The 17,053-nt window shown below is 40.4% G+C and overlaps 1 long non-coding RNA gene across 1 annotated transcript; it reads right to left on the reverse strand.

Moving 5' to 3' along the window:
- Window positions 1-12,785: 12,785 nt before the first annotated feature.
- LOC129889112 (uncharacterized) lies at window positions 12,786-15,105 on the reverse strand. The gene is made up of 3 exons (XR_008766801.1): window positions 15,007-15,105; window positions 14,355-14,401; window positions 12,786-12,841 (listed from the first exon to the last, which is right to left on the reverse strand). It is a non-coding gene; the product is annotated as an uncharacterized LOC129889112 (long non-coding RNA).
- Between the last annotated feature and the right edge of the window lie 1,948 nt (window positions 15,106-17,053).

Consider the following 17,053-nt stretch of genomic DNA (forward strand, 5'->3'; position numbering starts at 1 on the left):
CCGGAAGGAATTGGAGGCCAAGTAATGAGTCGTAGGACTCGATTTAGCTACGTAAGCTACTAACTTAGAAGTCTTACATGCTTAAGCTATTGGAGTACGTACCAACATTGCGTAGCATGGATTACATAGGCTCTTAAAATAAGATGAGATTACGAACCCACGAGGGAGGAAAATTTTTTAGACACGTGGCAGCCTAGGAGGGTGACATGTGGCAGCACCTCAAGTAGGCAGGTGACCCACCTTCTTGGGGTCAAGTAGGTGACCCACCTGCTTGGGGGAGGTGGACCTCACTGCCACTTGGCAGCACCCCATTGGTCGCATGGTTGAGGTGGCCCAATAAGGGCCTGACACGTGTCACCCTTAGGGGCTGACATATGTCACCTCATATATATATGTGTATATGACTCTTCACTTGTTCATATATCCAAAAACATCAGCCAATCATGGAGAAAAAAATATGAGAGAGAGAGATAGAGAGGCAGCCATGGTTTTTGAAGTTTAAAGGTAAGTTTATCAATTTTCTTCCGTGAATTAATTATATACGGTGTACCTTAAGTACGTGGATACGTATATATGTATTTTAAGATGTTCATGGAACTAAAACTCCAGCTTTGCAATTGGAATTTGGAAGAAAAAAAAGAGAAAAACGTGAAAGGGGCAAGGGAGAAGGGCTACGGATTTGACCCTTTTTGGGTAAGCTTCCGGGTTTCGTTCTGTGAATTAATTATTTAAAGTATCCCTAAGTTGTATATTGGTGTTTAATAACCTGAAATTTCAATTTGGGGCAGCAAGGAAGTGAAACAAACAGCCGCTCCAGTTCAACGCGTTGAAGAAGTTCTGAGGCACAATTTCGGCTAGTTTTAGCCAATTTTGGGAAAGGTAAGTTCTTCCCCTTTAATTTGAAGTTTATGAGGTTAAATTAGGGTGTATTATACACTTAGGAGCTGCTGGAAGTTGGGGAAAAGGCTTGAAAAGTTCGGCATTCGAAATAAGCTAAAAGTAGTCGCTATAGTTGAATTGTTGTCGAAATAAAGTATTGCCCTTGTGAAGTACTGCTGAAGGGGTATGGATTGTTGTTGCAGGGCCTAAATATGATCTACTGTGGGTTAGGTTGCTGTTGGTTGAGGCCACATGACCCCCCGTTGCGTATAATTAAGAGCGTTACAAAATAAAGGCTAGACGCCCTATTGTGATATCGTATTTTTGAATAAGTCGTTCGGAGTTATGTGGTATATTGTTGGTATGAATTGCTGCAGGTTGTTGTTGTTGGTTGGCTGTAGGTCTTAGGGACCTAATTGGAAATTTGGATAGGGCACATTATAGGGGAGGCGTTGCCCAATTTTCGTTAACGCCTTAACAAACTAAAGAATTAGTCGAGAAAACGACTAAAGAAATAGATTCCATAAATACTAAGGCGTAACCTAGGATGATGGAAAGTTAAGAGTAGTTGATATTCGTATTTCTTTCCTATTGAATAGATTCAGAAGACGACGAGACAAGCAGGATAAAGGGTAACTCCTAAGAGGTATGTGAAGCTTTCTTTTGGCGTGTTTTTGGAATAAGTATGTAGAGCTATTCTTCTTTTCTTTTGGCATGTCTTAGATATAAGTTATAAATGATATGTATATGATATTTGGGATTTAATCCATTCATAAAGCCCTGAGTATGAGTCGAGACCCTCATTACTTTGTGATATCAGAACACCTACAATAGCTGAGTCATTGCCTTTAAGTCTTCTATGTGATGAAAAGTAGTACATGCAAAGCCTCTTTCTTCTTTCTTTTAGGATGACTTAACCTTTAAGTGAAATGATATATGATATGGGTTTAGAGGTGTCACGACCCAACCCCGTAGGCCGCAACTGGGGTCCGACCTGGACCCTCTTATGCGTATTTATCAACTACACTTAAGTTGAACCGTGTGTGATGTGATACTATATACAAAACCCCAATAGTTTAAAACTTTTTTATGTACATGTAGCCTCTTTCATTTGTATTATATCATGAAAGAGCATGTGAGCCGACAAGGCTGCTATAACAAAAACATTCACAACATATCGAATAGGCAACATCAAAACTAACTCACAAACAACCCACATATACATATGTCTACAGACCTCTAAGAATAGTAACAACAACATATGGTGGAACAAGGCCCCCGCCGTACCCCTGAATGTACAAATATATACATTAAGTGACTAGCATCAAAATTTAGGCTCCAGAACAGTGAAGCACTTCCGACACAGCTGAGAGGAACTCCTATGCTGATGGATCTCCAGAATAAACATCTGTACCTGCGGGCATGAAACGCAGCCCCCCCAAGAAAAGGGGGGTCAGTACGATATATGTACTGAGTATGTAAAGCATAACACATCGTAACTGAGATCATAACTGAAATAGGGATGCAGGGGACAAGTATAATAACTAAATGAATTACCTGCACCTTAGGACACGTAAATCATACACATCATCATATGCTGTGCCCGGCCCTCTAGTGAACTCGGTGTTATAATCACTTCTTCATAATCACATATCATCATATCATAATGCATTTCATTTCATTATATCATTGTATACGGTATTATACCATCGTATACGGTATCATCTTATCATATATATCATCGTATCACACCCGGTTCACTGCGGGGCTCAAGGACACAATGTATTGCTTTAATCTCATATGCATGCCTACATAAAGTATCCGGCCCTTTAGTGAGGGACTCGGTGAATGGAGTGGTGTACGTCTATAGCGTACCATCATAATATACATATGTACCCGGTCCTCTAAGGAGGGACTCGGTATTCCTTCCTTATTTCACCAAACATACAATCATATTACAGCCGGCCTGGGACTCGGTGAATAATCGCATCGTCATAACATATAAAATATATCACACCTCACGTACGGCATCGTCTCCTCGTGCGTGGAACTATACACATCCGGCCCGGGACGCGGTGAAAGAAGTAGTAACACTGTGCACGATAACATATCCCGGCCCATCGTGGGACTCAAGGAAGGATGGGTTACAGTATGTACGAGTAGAGTAGTGAGAAACCATATGCAACCAAGTCATTAACTAAGACTCAATGAAACAGTCAAGTGAACCGTCACCTGAAGACTGGGGGAGTAATTATCCGAGGTATCCCTTTAGATGTCATTAGGGCTTACATCAGTTGGGGCCTCGAGAATCACAGACATGCATCCAGACAATGCCATATAGCTTATGTAATCAGAAACATGGTTTATGCAATCAAAGACACGATTATGCAATCAGAGACACAGTTATGCAATCAGAGACAGTTATCTAGTCAAAGACTCAACTTATGCAATCAGACGCATTTACCATTTTAGAGCCTTTAAAAAGAGAGGAGCTGGTACTTTCACTTACTATTCGTTATATAGAAGGCTCGAGAATAGTAGTTTGACTACTTTCAGACTCTTAATGTTCAGGAGTGACTACAAGTCACGAGTTACAATCAGAGCTCATAAATGGAATTACCTCTAAACCTATATCATATACCATTTCACTTAAAGTTAAGCCATTCCAAAGGAAAGAAGAAATAGGCTTTACATGTACTAGTTTTCATCACATAAAAGACAAAAAGGCAATGACTCAGCTATTGCAGAAGTTCTAATACCAAGAAGTAAACAAGAGTCTCGACTCATACTCAGGGCTTTACGAATGGATTTAATCCCAATTATAGTATACACATCATTCATAACTTATATCTAAGACATGCCAAAAGAAAAGAAGAATAGTTCTACATATCTATTCCAAAAACACGCCAAAGGAAAGCTTCACATACCTTGTATGGACTTCTCTTAATCACGTCCACATCATTGTCCTCAAAACCTATTTAACATGGAAGTAATGTAAGTATTAACAACCTTGGACTTTTCAGCAACTTAGACTACCCACGAGTATTCATAACATTCATCCCTTCGCTCGCCTTCTCGGCTAGTTCCTTAACTAGTTAGGATGTTAACGAAAATCGGACAGCACCTCCCCTATAATGTGCCCTATCCGAATTCCCAACTATGTCCTTAGAACCTGCAGCCAACCAACAATGCAACCAGCAGCCCATACATATACATATTACGACCAAAATTATACAATATAAACCCCCAACAATTCACTCGAAACTAAGATACCAAAACTAGAGTTTTTAATCTTTCTTTCGCGAATTCTTTAATTGCAAAGCCTGTGGCTGCAACCAGCAGCTCCCACACCTCATTTAGATAACTTTTAGACCCTGCAACACGCCACAACACAACCAGCAGCAGCCCCTACACGTACAACACTTTATTTCGACAACAACTTAACTATAGCGATTCTAAATTCGTTAATTTCGAACGCTGAACTTTTCAAACCTTTTCTCCAACTTCCAGAAGCTCCTAAGGTGTGTAATACACCATAATTTAACATCATAAACTTCAAATTAGAGGGTAAGAACTTACCTTTTCCGAAATTGGCTAGAACTCGCCAAAATCGCGCTTCGGAAATATTTTCAGCATGCTGTAACGTCGTGGCAGCTTGCTGTCCGTTTTTTGCTGCATCAAATCCTAATTTTGTACTACTAATACTTCCATATCATCGTAGTATACGCTAATTAATTAATTTACGGAACGAAAATGGGACTTACCTATTTTTTTCCCAAGCCGTCGCAATTTTTTTCTCCTTAGCTTTAGGGTTCTTTGTTCACGTTTCTGCTGGAAATGTTGGTGAACAAGCTGAAGTTTGAGATGTATATCATACATATATGTGGTCCCAAGGGGTTACACGTGTCATCCCCTAAGGATGACACGTGTCAAGCCATGATTGGCCACCGTGTCATGCTGCCAATTAGGGGCTGCCACGTGGAAGCGGGGTCCACCTACCCCAAGCAGCTGCATCACCTACTTGAACCTAAGTAGGTGCATCACCTGCTTGCTTGAGGTGCTGCCACGTTTCGCTCCTCCATTGGCTGCCACGCGTCGTCTTTTTCCCTTCCTCGCGGGTTCGTAATTTTGTCTCACTTTAAGAGCCTATGTAATCCGTACTACGTAAGCTTGATATATCCTTAAGCAACTTAAGTTTATAAGACTCTTAACTTAGTGCCTTACGTAGGTAAATCAAGTCCTACGACTCATTTGTTAGTCTCCAACTCTTTCCGGATTCTTATGACTCTATCTCCAACCTCCCTTCTCGCGAGGTATCACAATCTTCTTTCCTTAGAGTTGTTTGATAGTGTCGTAGCTTATCCGTCTCACATGATAGTGTCTAAGAAACTTAAGAAGACGTTCCGAGCTCAAGAGTGCGGGGTGTAACATCCTTCCCCCCTTTAGAACATTCGTCCCCGAATGTTGAATAAAACTTTCCTTAAGACTTTATACGGATCATAGGGAGATGCCTTTCTACTGGAATGGCATACATTTTCGTCCAACTAATTAATATACGAGTTCCAAGACTGGGGCTATCCGTAGACATCGGGAATAGGTATGGACACTTGTGTTTCATGTTCTTTTCAACCTCCCAGTTTATGTCTTCACGATTCTTATTCCGCCATAGTACCTTAACGGAAGTTATGTCCTTAGTTCGCAACCCGTTTAATCTGCTGACCCCGGATGGAAATGGGTTGCCCCTCATAGGATAACTCCCTATTACGTGGACTTTCTCCACGGAAAATATTCTGGGAGCATCGTTCCCATTCTTACGGAGCATTGATCTGTGAAAACTGAATGTATTGTTTCAAATCGGATGGTAGGTCCAACTCATAGGAAATCTTACCTACTTTACAAATGACTTAAGAAGGACCAATGTATCCCCTTCTTGCCGACTCTAGGCTGCTAATCGATATCTTGTCCTGCTTTACTTTATTAATAATTTAGTGGATCATATTCGGGCCTGTCCCTTAATCGAAGGGCAAAATGTCATACTAAGATTCATCTGGGTTCCTCAATCCCTTTCGAAATGATTTCCAGCAGTTAGCGGTAAATTGAACTTTTCTATCTGAGATAATAGATGTGGGGACTCCGTGAAATCTTATTGTTTCCCTACTATGTCATTTCGTAGAACACTCAGCTGAATATGCCTTCCTAATTAGAGGGGAACAGGTTGATTCTATCAGCCCATCTACCATAGCCCGTATGAACTCCCAGTTCCTTAGAATGCGAGGTCAGCTCGTACTATAATACATATTAACTGCTTTCCACCTCTGAGTCAGGGTTTCCATTCCCTGAGATAGGTTATCTGTTACACCCCACACCTTTTAAACTCAGAATGTCTCATAAGTTCCTTGGACATTACCATATGAACCGGATATGCTACGACACTATCAAATGACTCCAACGAAGGGAGGATGTGATACCCCGTGGTAGAGAAGGTTGGAAGGGGAATCATAAGAGTCCGGAAGGAACAGGAGGCCAAGTAACGAGTCGTAGGACTCGACTTATCTACGTAAGTTGCTAATTTAGAAATCTTACATACGTGAGTCACTTGATTACATACCAAGCTTACGTAGCAAGGGTTTCATAGTCTCTTAAAGTGAAACGAGATTACGAACCTACGAGAGGGAGAAAAAACTAGTTTCCGAACTTACGAAAGTGAAGCAAGCAGGTGACAAGCAGGCAGGTGACTCACCTACTTGGGATGGACCCCACGCTGCCATGTGGCAGCCCCTAACTGGTTGCTTAGATATGGTGGACCAATCACGACTGGACACGTGTCACCCTAGGGGGATGACACGTGTCACCCCCATAGCCACCCTATATATATGTGTATTGTGACTAATTATTTCATTCCTAGCCAGAAAATCAGTCCAAAACATGGAGAGAAAACGTGAAAAATGAAGAAGGGAAAGGCAGCCATGTCTGGAAGAATTTAAGGGTAAGTTCTTCAATTTTCTTCCGTGAATTAATTATATACGGTGTACCTTAAGTATGTGGATACGTATATATGTATTTTAAGACCTTCATGGAAGTAAAACTCCAGCTTTTCAATTGGAATTTGGAAGAGAAAATAAGAGAAAGTCGAAGGAGAAAATGTTAAGAATTAATTAACCAACCCGTTTTTGGAAGGGACAGTGGTTAGTAATATTGGTATAACTTCTTTTGTAAAGATTCGTTTCGAGTGATTTAATATGTTTTGGAAAGGTATTTCGTGGTTCTATAACTTTTATTCAGACTCCAAAATCCAGTTCTACTTTTATCAGCTTCAAAAGTGGTGATGAAGTGTAGAGGAGGTACTGCTCAAATTTGGTTTTGGAAATTCTACACGGACAGCTGTAAGTATTTTGGTCATATCTTTTTGTACAAAATTGATGTAGGGATGATTCGAAATTGTTTGCGACCCTAAGACACATGTATATAACTTTCATGAAGGACGTAAATCCTGTTTCCCTCCATTACCCCTTCGAAACGAAGCGACAAGGTAAAATAGTAAGCTGTCCAGATTTCACATTTTGGATAGTTTTGGCGAGTTTGACAAGTTTAATGTAAGGTAAGGTTTCTTCTTTAAATTTGAGATTTATGTGTTCTGATGGAGCATGTTACACTCCCTATTGGTGGCTGGAAATATGAAAATGGCTTAGAAATACTTGGCGTTCGGAATAAACTAAAGTGTAGTCGTTATAGTCGAATTGTCGTCAAGGTAAGGCGTTGTTCTTAAAATAAAGACTAGACACCCTATTTGATATCATCTTTTTGAATAAGTCGTTTGGAGTTTATGTTGTATATTGTTAGTATGAATTGCTGCAGGTTGTTGTTGTTGGTTGGCTGTAGGTCTTAGGGAACTAATTGGAAATTTGGATAGGGCACATTATAGGGGAGGTGCTGCCCAATTTTCGTTAACGCCTTAACAAACTAAAGGACTAGCCGAGGAAACAACTAAGGAAATAGATTCCATTAACATTAAGGCGTAACCTCAGATGCTGAAAAATTAAGAGTAGTTGATATTCGTATTACTTTATATTGAATAGGTTCAGAAGACGATGAGGCGAGCAGGATAAAGGGTAACTCCCAAGAGGTATGTAAAGCTTTCTCTTGACATGTTTTGGTATAAGCTCGTACAACTATCTTTCTTTCATTTTGGCAAGTTTTAGCCTTAAGTGAATTGTGTGTGGAATATGGGGATAATTCCATTCCCAAAACTCCAAGTATGCCTCATAACCCCTATCCACTGCTTAGTATTGGAATTTCTGCAAGGATTGAGTATTGCCTAGTGAGGCTTCTATGTGTTAAACAATAGTGTGTGGAAAGCTATCTCTCATTTCCCTTGATACGTATTTAGTATGGAAGTGAGATTATGATGCCATAATGATTCACCGAGGCCCATGATGGGCCGGGTATGAAATATTTTGTATGCAGATCCCATAGAGGAAAGTACAGACTATATATAGTTTATTCCCTTTCTTCTTCTGGCATGTCTTAGTTGTAGGTTAAACATGATATGAGTTTCGGGGTAACTACATTCTTAGCAGCTCTTATTTACGTCTGAATATCGGACTTTTATAATAATCGAACTATTTCCCTGGAAACTTTTATACGTTAAAAAGTAACAAATGTACAAGCTCCAAGTCTTACAGACTATATGTTAACAAATGTTTCTGGTTCCATAAGCGATTTGGCTTTACTTTAGTACGTGTCTAAGGACCCCGAAACACTAGCTAGTATAGCCCCTAATGGCATTTAAAGGGCATTTAAGGTGATTACATTACAATCCTGATTCTCAGACAATAGCTAAATTTTCTTCTACGGTTGAGTCTTCGATAATGATTTAAATTGCATATAGTTGCTCATTACTCTACTCGTGTATATTGTAACATTTCTTTCCCTGAGTCCCGGGCCAGGATATGTTCTCGTGCACAGTTCACTGCATTATTCACTGAGTCCCTCAATAGAGGGCCAGGATACGTGTATAAATATATGATGATGTGTGGTAATAAGGGGGTGATGGCACTGGGGCCATGATGGTTTTACAGAGATGATTTTACAGAGATGATTCACCGGACCCCCGAAAGGGCCGGCTATATGATATGACTCGAACATGCATGTTTTTGTAATTCACAAAGTACAGGTACAGGTTTCTGAATTGATATCTTATCCCCTATTTCTATATCTCAGATACGCTTCCAGTTGTATTATATTATGTTTTACATACTCAGTACACATATCGTACTGACCCCCTTTCTCGGGGGGCTCCGTTCATGCCCGCAGGTACAAATACAGATTTTGGGAGTCCGTCAGCTTAGGATTCCATGCAGCTTAGCTGGAAGGGGCTTCATTGTATCGGAGCCTAGTTTTTGATACTGTCCACGGATGTATAGAAATTGTTTTATCCATTCAGGGGTACGGCGGGGGCCCTATCCCGCCATATGTTGTCATTTATATGTTTAGAGGTCTGCAGACATGTATATGTGGGTTGTGTATGTCAGTTTGATTCAGCTGAATCTACATGATATATGATATATGTTATTATGTTATGGCAGCCTTGTCGGCTTGCGTGCCCTGTCATGTTGTGATACAAACGAAAAGGGCTACAGTTTATGAAAATGTTATCGCCTAGTGGGGCTCTATTACATGATATTGTCTTATTCACGATTCAATGTGACCTCAGCTAATAGATATGTGTACGGGGGGTCCAGGTCGGACCCCAGTCGCGGCCTACGGGGTTGGGTCATGACATTATCAGACTGCTGATGCTTCTTTTAACTTAAGCTATTGTACAACTCCTCTTAATCTAACTTGTAATACCTTAGGTATGCTATCTTTCTCTTTTACTCAGATCTTTTCTCCAGTTTTCTTACCATACATCATATTGTAATCCTTACATAAACGTGTGTACGGACATAGAGCAGCCCAGAAAATTACTTAGCGTTGCTATACTAGTGGCTTACCTCCTTTAGTAGAGGTCAAGGCTCCACTATGGCTCTTGTCCTTAATACCGATTATATCTGAATAGTTCTGCCTCGAACCATCTTACACTTTTCCTGAATAGATTCTAAATATGGCAATCACATTGTTATTACTGACTTTCTTTTATCGAGTAATCATTTGACCTCGCTCTTAGTATGCCAATATTCATAGGTTGTACAACTATTCTTGTGCCATTTTCACGAGGTGCATTGTATTTCAATCATAATCTTTTCCGCTCTTGGCTTACTCTGTTCTATATGTGTCGTTGTACCAATACGCCTTTATAATCTCTTTTTGTCATATTTGTTTTGTTCTCTTTCTCACTTCCCAGAGGGTCACCCATCCCAGTGCTACTCTCATTCGAGCACGCTTAACTTCGGAGTTTTGACAAAATCCGGTGCATTAGTGTGAGTATGATCACGCCCATCCCTTATGGGGTCTCGTTTGAAGTTTAAGCCTTTCCACTTACATACGATAGCATCAGTTGATTTTCTCTTACGCTTGTACTTCTCTGTCCACTTCCCCCCTTTAGGGTGTACCCGTGTCATCCTCTGTTTATTTTCAGCCATGCACATGCGAATGGTTCCACTCCAACATATTTAACGTGCTGCACCATATCTACATTATTTTTGGTTTGATCATCCATACGTTAGGTTGCCTTTCTAGGAAACCCTAGCATACCCGTAGGGTGCTTTAGTATTCGCAATGTATCGTATAAAATCTCATCTCGCGATTAATACTCGAGTAATATCCGTAATGTAGCAGTGCATTCAAAGCCACATTCCATTCATCCCAATTAGTAATTAGCGAGGGCTCATAATTGGTGCACATTCCCCACTCGAGTGTACTTATACTTTAATGACTCATGTTTCGAGCTTCGTCATTATACTAACTTTATTCCAGTGGATACCACTAATCATTAGAGTGGAGTCACGTGTACACCATACTTCTTTACGCCTCCTGAGCTTGCACCTTTGTCGTGCACCTAAGGCTCATTTCTAATCCTGCTTAAAACCACATCAACTTCATGGTAGTACTATACCTCCAGTTCGTAACTGTCTATGTCTCTTTTTGTTTGATACTTATACTTAATTAATCACATCTATTTTGAGTGCCTCTATTAGAACTTCTGTATTATTCCTTCAACTCATTTCCATTTTTGGTTGGGCGTAAGGAATTCCATATTACCCTTTATTTCCTTGCACTAGCCATCCTTTTCGTCATCATGTAACCTTTATTCAAAACTTTCCTTATGGAACTTGATAAATCTTCCTTATTTGTTCCATAGCTTGCTTTTCCGTTCCACACCTATCTTTACATTCCATTTACATGGACCACATCATACCTTCTAGTTAATTCCTTACTAAGTTTTGCTTATTCTAATAATTGTTTTTGTTATGTTCACCTAGTACCTTGTTCGCATTCAGACCCATAGTATAATACCGCTTGACTTTCTTCACGATTCTTACTATGGGTTACTTACCCTTCTTAGTTAGTCTTGTCCTTAATGTCTCACAAGCTATCTTATTAACACTTCATATCCGTCACAATTCTTTTCCCTTTGTACTCTTGTCTTACTCTTGTCTTAACCATACTGTTACTTCCTTCAACTATCACTTGTCATAGTTTATCCCTATGTATCAATTTAGGCAATGCCTTACTATCTCATTTTATCTCGATCTATCAGTCCTCTCTGAGTCATTTTCTTTGGCTTATAGTTCCTTTCTAACTTATTCTACTATTCCAGTATCGTCCTCCTAGTTTCTATTGCCATTAACTCAGCAATTAACTTATTTCTCGAGGTCAGCCATACTTGTTTAGTCAAATCTCATCATTGTTGCGAGAACAACCTTTCAAGACATACTATAGCCCTGTATCTCATTCTCTTCTTATTTCTAGGAAAATTTGGGCAGAGTTTCCTCTGTATTTCTTACTATCTCAACACCTGCACGCAGAAAATACCAACAATGCCTCACAGGGCACACATATATACATTCATATTGTATAACATCTCAGCCACACAGGGCACACATATATAGTCATATCATCTCATATCGCAGTCGCACAGGGTGCCCATAATTAACAGTATGGAAATGAACTTACCTGTTATGTCCACTCGAGCTGCACCTGTTATACTTTCCTGTTTACCTTTCCTTTCACTTTTCAATTGTATCTGTCAATCGCATTTCAATACCTTACCTGACATAGGGCTTTCGTGCCTTTGCTTACCTGCGTGCTTTTTAACATCCAATATTGTCAGTTACTTTCTTCTATCGGCGTTGTCTTCCTGCTAAAATCGCAGGTTAGTATGAGTAATTTCATTTCCTATGGCTTGGCTCTATCGCACGATCTTAGATTTGAAAGAAAGTAACATCCTAAATGTCCTGTAGCCTCCTGTCTATAGATGTGGTGCACAACACACCGATAAACAAGACTCTACTAGACACGGTCTGTAGACATTCCAAGGACGAACTGCTCTGATACCACTTATGTCACGACCCAACCCCATAGGCCGCAACTGGGGTCCGACCTGGACCCTCTTATGCGTATTTATCAACTACACTTAAGTTGAACCGTGTGTGATGTGATACTATATACAAAACCCCAATAGTTTAAAACTTTTTTATGTACATGTAGCCTCTTTCATTTGTATCATATCATGAAAGGGCATGTGAGCTGATAAGGCTGCTATAACAAAAACATTCACAACATATCGAATAGGCAACATCAAAACTAACTCACAAACAACCCACATATACATATGTCTACAGACCTCTAAGAATAGTAACAACAACATATGGCGGAACAAGGCCCCCGTCGTACCCCTGAATGTACAAATATATACATTAAGTGACCAGCATCAAAAGTTAGGCTCCAGAACAGTGAAGCACTTCCGACACAGCTGAGAGGAACTCCTATGCTGATGGATCTCCAGAATAAACATCTGTACCTGCGGGCATGAAACGCAGCCCCCCCGAGAAAAGGGGGGTCAGTACGATATATGTACTGAGTATGTAAAGCATAACACATCGTAACTGAGATCATAATTGAAATAGGGATGCAGGGAACAAGTATAATAACTAAATGAATTACCTGCACCTTAGGACACGTAAATCATACACATCATCATATGCTGTGCCCGGCCCTCTAGTGAACTCGGTGTTATAATCACTTCTTCATAATCACATATCATCATATCATAATGCATTTCATTTCATCATATCATTGTATACGGTATCATACCATCGTATACGGTATCATCTTATCATATAAATCATCGTATCACACCCGGTTCACTGCGGGGCTCAAGGACACAATGTATTGCTTTAATCTCATATGCATGCCTACATAAAGTATCCGGCCCTTTAGTGAGGGACTCGGTGAATGGAGTGGTGTACGTCTATAGCGTACCATCATAATATACATATGTACCCGGTCCTCTAAGGAGGGACTCGGTGTTCCTTCCTTATTTCACCACACATACAATCATATTACAGCCGGCCCGGGACTCGGTGAATAATCGCATCGTCATAACATATAACATATATCACACCTCACGTATGGCATCGTCTCCTCGTGCGTGGAACTATACACATCCGGCCCGGGACGCAGTGAAAGAAGTAGTAACACTGTGCACGATAACATATCCCGGCCCATCATGGGACTCGAGGAAGAATGGGTTACAGTATGTACGAGTAGAGTAGTGAGAAACCATATGCAACCAAGTCATTATCTAAGACTCAATGAAACAGTCAAGTGAACCGTCACCTGAAGACTGGGGGAGTAATTATCTGAGGTATCCCTTTAGATGTCATTAGGGCTTACATCAGTTGGGGCCTCGAGAATCACAGACATGCATCCAGACAATGCCATATAGCTTATGCAATCAGAAACATGGTTTATGCAATCAAAGACACGATTATGCAATCAGAGACACAGTTATGCAATCAGAGACAGTTATCTAGTGAAAGACTCAACTTATGCAATCAGACGCATTTACCATTTTAGAGCCTTTAAAAAGAGAGGAGCTGGTACTTTCACTTACTATTCGTTATATAGAAGGCTCGAGAATAGTAGTTTGACTACTTTCAGACTCTTAATGTTCAGGAGTGACTACAAGTCACGAGTTACAATCAGAGCTCATAAATGGAATTACCTCTAAACCTATATCATATACCATTTCACTTAAAGTTAAGCCATTCCAAAGGAAAGAAGAAATAGGCTTTACATGTACTAGTTTTCATCACATAGAAGACAAAAAGGCAATGACCCAGCTATTGCAGAAGTTCTAATACCAAGAAGTAAACAAGAGTCTCGACTCATACTCAGGGCTTTACGAATGGATTTAATCCCAATTATAGTATACACATCATTCATAACTTATATCTAAGACATGCCAAAAGAAAAGAAGAATAGTTCTACATATCTATTCCAAAAACACGCCAAAGGAAAGCTTCACATACCTTGTATGGACTTCTCTTAATCACGTCCACATCATTGTCCTCAAAACCTATTTAACATGGAAGTAATGTAAGTATTAACAACCTTGGACTTTTCAGCAACTTAGACTACCCACGAGTATTCATAACATTCATCCCTTCGCTCGCCTTCTCGGCTAGTTCCTTAACTAGTTAGGATGTTAACGAAAATCGGACAGCACCTCCCCTATAATGTGCCCTATCTGAATTCCCAACTATGTCCTTAGAACCTGCAGCCAACCAACAATGCAACCAGCAGCCCATACATATACATATTACGACCAAAATTATACAATATAAACCCCCAACAATTCACTCGAAACTAAGATACCAAAACTAGAGTTTTTAATCTTTCTTTCGCGAATTCTTTAATTCCAAAGCCTGTGGATGCAACCAGCAGCTCCCACACCTCATTTAGATAAATTTTAGACCCTGCAACACGCCACAACACAACCAGCAGCAGCCCCTACACGTACAACACTTTATTTCGACAACAACTTAACTATAGCGATTCTAAATTCGTTAATTTCGAACGCTGAACTTTTCAAACCTTTTCTCCAACTTCCAGAAGCTCCTAAGGTGTGTAATACACCATACTTTAACATTATAAACTTCAAATTAGAGGGTAAGAACTTACCTTTCCCGAAATTGGCTAGAACTCGCCAAAATCGCGCCTCGGAAATATTTTCAGCATGCTGTAACGTCGTGGCAGCTTGCTGTCCGTTTTTTGCTGCATCAAATCCTAATTTTGTACTACTAATACTTCCATATCATCTTAGTATACGCTAATTAATTAATTTACGGAACGAAAATGGGACTTACCTATTTTTTTCCCAAGCCGTCGCAATTTTTTTCTCCTTAGCTTTAGGGTTCTTTGTTCACGTTTCTGCTGGAAATGTTGGTGAAAAAGCTGAAGTTTGAGATGTATATCATACATATATGTGGTCCCAAGGGGTTACACGTGTCATCCCCTAAGGATGACACGTGTCAAGCCATGATTGGCCACCGTGTCATGCTGCCAATTAGGGGCTGCCACGTGGCAGCGGGGTCCACCTACCCCAAGCAGCTGCATCACCTACTTGAACCTAAGTAGGTGCATCACCTGCTTGCTTGAGGTGCTGCCACGTGTCGCTCCTCCATTGGCTGCCACGCGTCGTCTTTTTCCCTTCCTCGCGGGTTCGTAATTTTGTCTCACTTTAAGAGCCTATGTAATCCGTACTACGTAAGCTTGATATATCCTTAAGCAACTTAAGTGTATAAGACTCTTAACTTAGTGCCTTACGTAGGTAAATCGAGTCCTACGACTCATTTCTTAGTCTCCAACTCTTTCCGGATTCTTATGACTCTATCTCCAACCTCCCATCTCGCGAGGTATCACAATCTTCTTTCCTTAGAGTTGTTTGATTGTGTCGTAGCTTATCCGTCTCACATGATAGTGTCTAAGAAACTTAAGAAGACGTTCCGAGCTCAAGAGTGCGGGGTGTAACAAGAGGTAATTCCATTTATGAACTCTGAGTGTAACTCTTGACTTGTAGTCACTTCTGACCATTTAGAGTCTGAAAGTAGTCGAGCCATTATTCTCGAGCTTGTTATATAGTGAATAGTAAGTGGAGATACAAGCTCCTTTTCTTGAAGGCTCTGAAACAATCAATGTCTCTGACTGCATAACTGTGTCTCTGATTGCATAACTGTGTCTTTGATTGCATAAAACATATTTCTGATTGCATAAGCTATGTGGCATTGTCTTGATACATGTCTGTGATTCCTGAGGCCCCAACCGATGTAAGCCTAATGACATCTAAAGGGCCCTTCAGATAAGTACCTTCCTAGTCTTCAGGTGATGGTTCACTTGATAGTTTCATCGAGTCTCAGATAATGACTTCTCACTACTCTAATCGTGTATACTGTAACCCATCCTTCCTCGAGTCCCACGATGGGCCGGGAACATTATCGTGCACAGTTCTACTACTTCTTTCACCGCGTCTGGGGCCGGATGTGTACAGTTCCATGCATGAGTAGACGATGTCGTACGTGAGGTGTGATATATATTATATGTTATGACGATACGATTATTCACCGAGTCCCGGGCCGGCTGTAATGTGATAGTATATGTGGCGGAATAAGGAAAGAACACCGAGTCCCTCCTTAGAGAGCCGGGTACGGTATGTATATTACGATGGTACGCTATAGACGTACACCACTCCATTCACCGAGTCCCTCACTAAAGGGCCGGATACTTTATTTAGGCATGCATATGAGATCAGAGTGATACATTCTGACCCCGAGCCCCACAGTGAACCGAGTGTAATACGATGATATGCGTGATAAGATTAAACCGTGTACGAGGATATGATACCGTATACGATGATATGATACCGTATATGATGATATGATGATATGATGAAATGAAATACATGATGATACGATGATATGTGAATATAAGAATATGATTATAACACCGAGTTCACTAGAGGACCGAGCACAGTATATGATGATGTATAGGATTACGTGTCCTAAGGTGCAGGTACCGTAATTTGTTATTTGTTATACTTGTCCCCTGCACCCCTATTTCTGTTATGGTCTCAATTATGATGTGTTATGCTTTACATACTCAGTATATATATCATACTGACCCCCTTTTCCTGGGGGGGCTGCATTTCATGCCCGCAGGTACAGATGTTCAT

The sequence above is a fragment of the Solanum dulcamara genome, chromosome 5 (assembly GCF_947179165.1).
Source record: "Solanum dulcamara chromosome 5, daSolDulc1.2, whole genome shotgun sequence".
Taxonomy (NCBI): domain Eukaryota; kingdom Viridiplantae; phylum Streptophyta; class Magnoliopsida; order Solanales; family Solanaceae; genus Solanum; species Solanum dulcamara.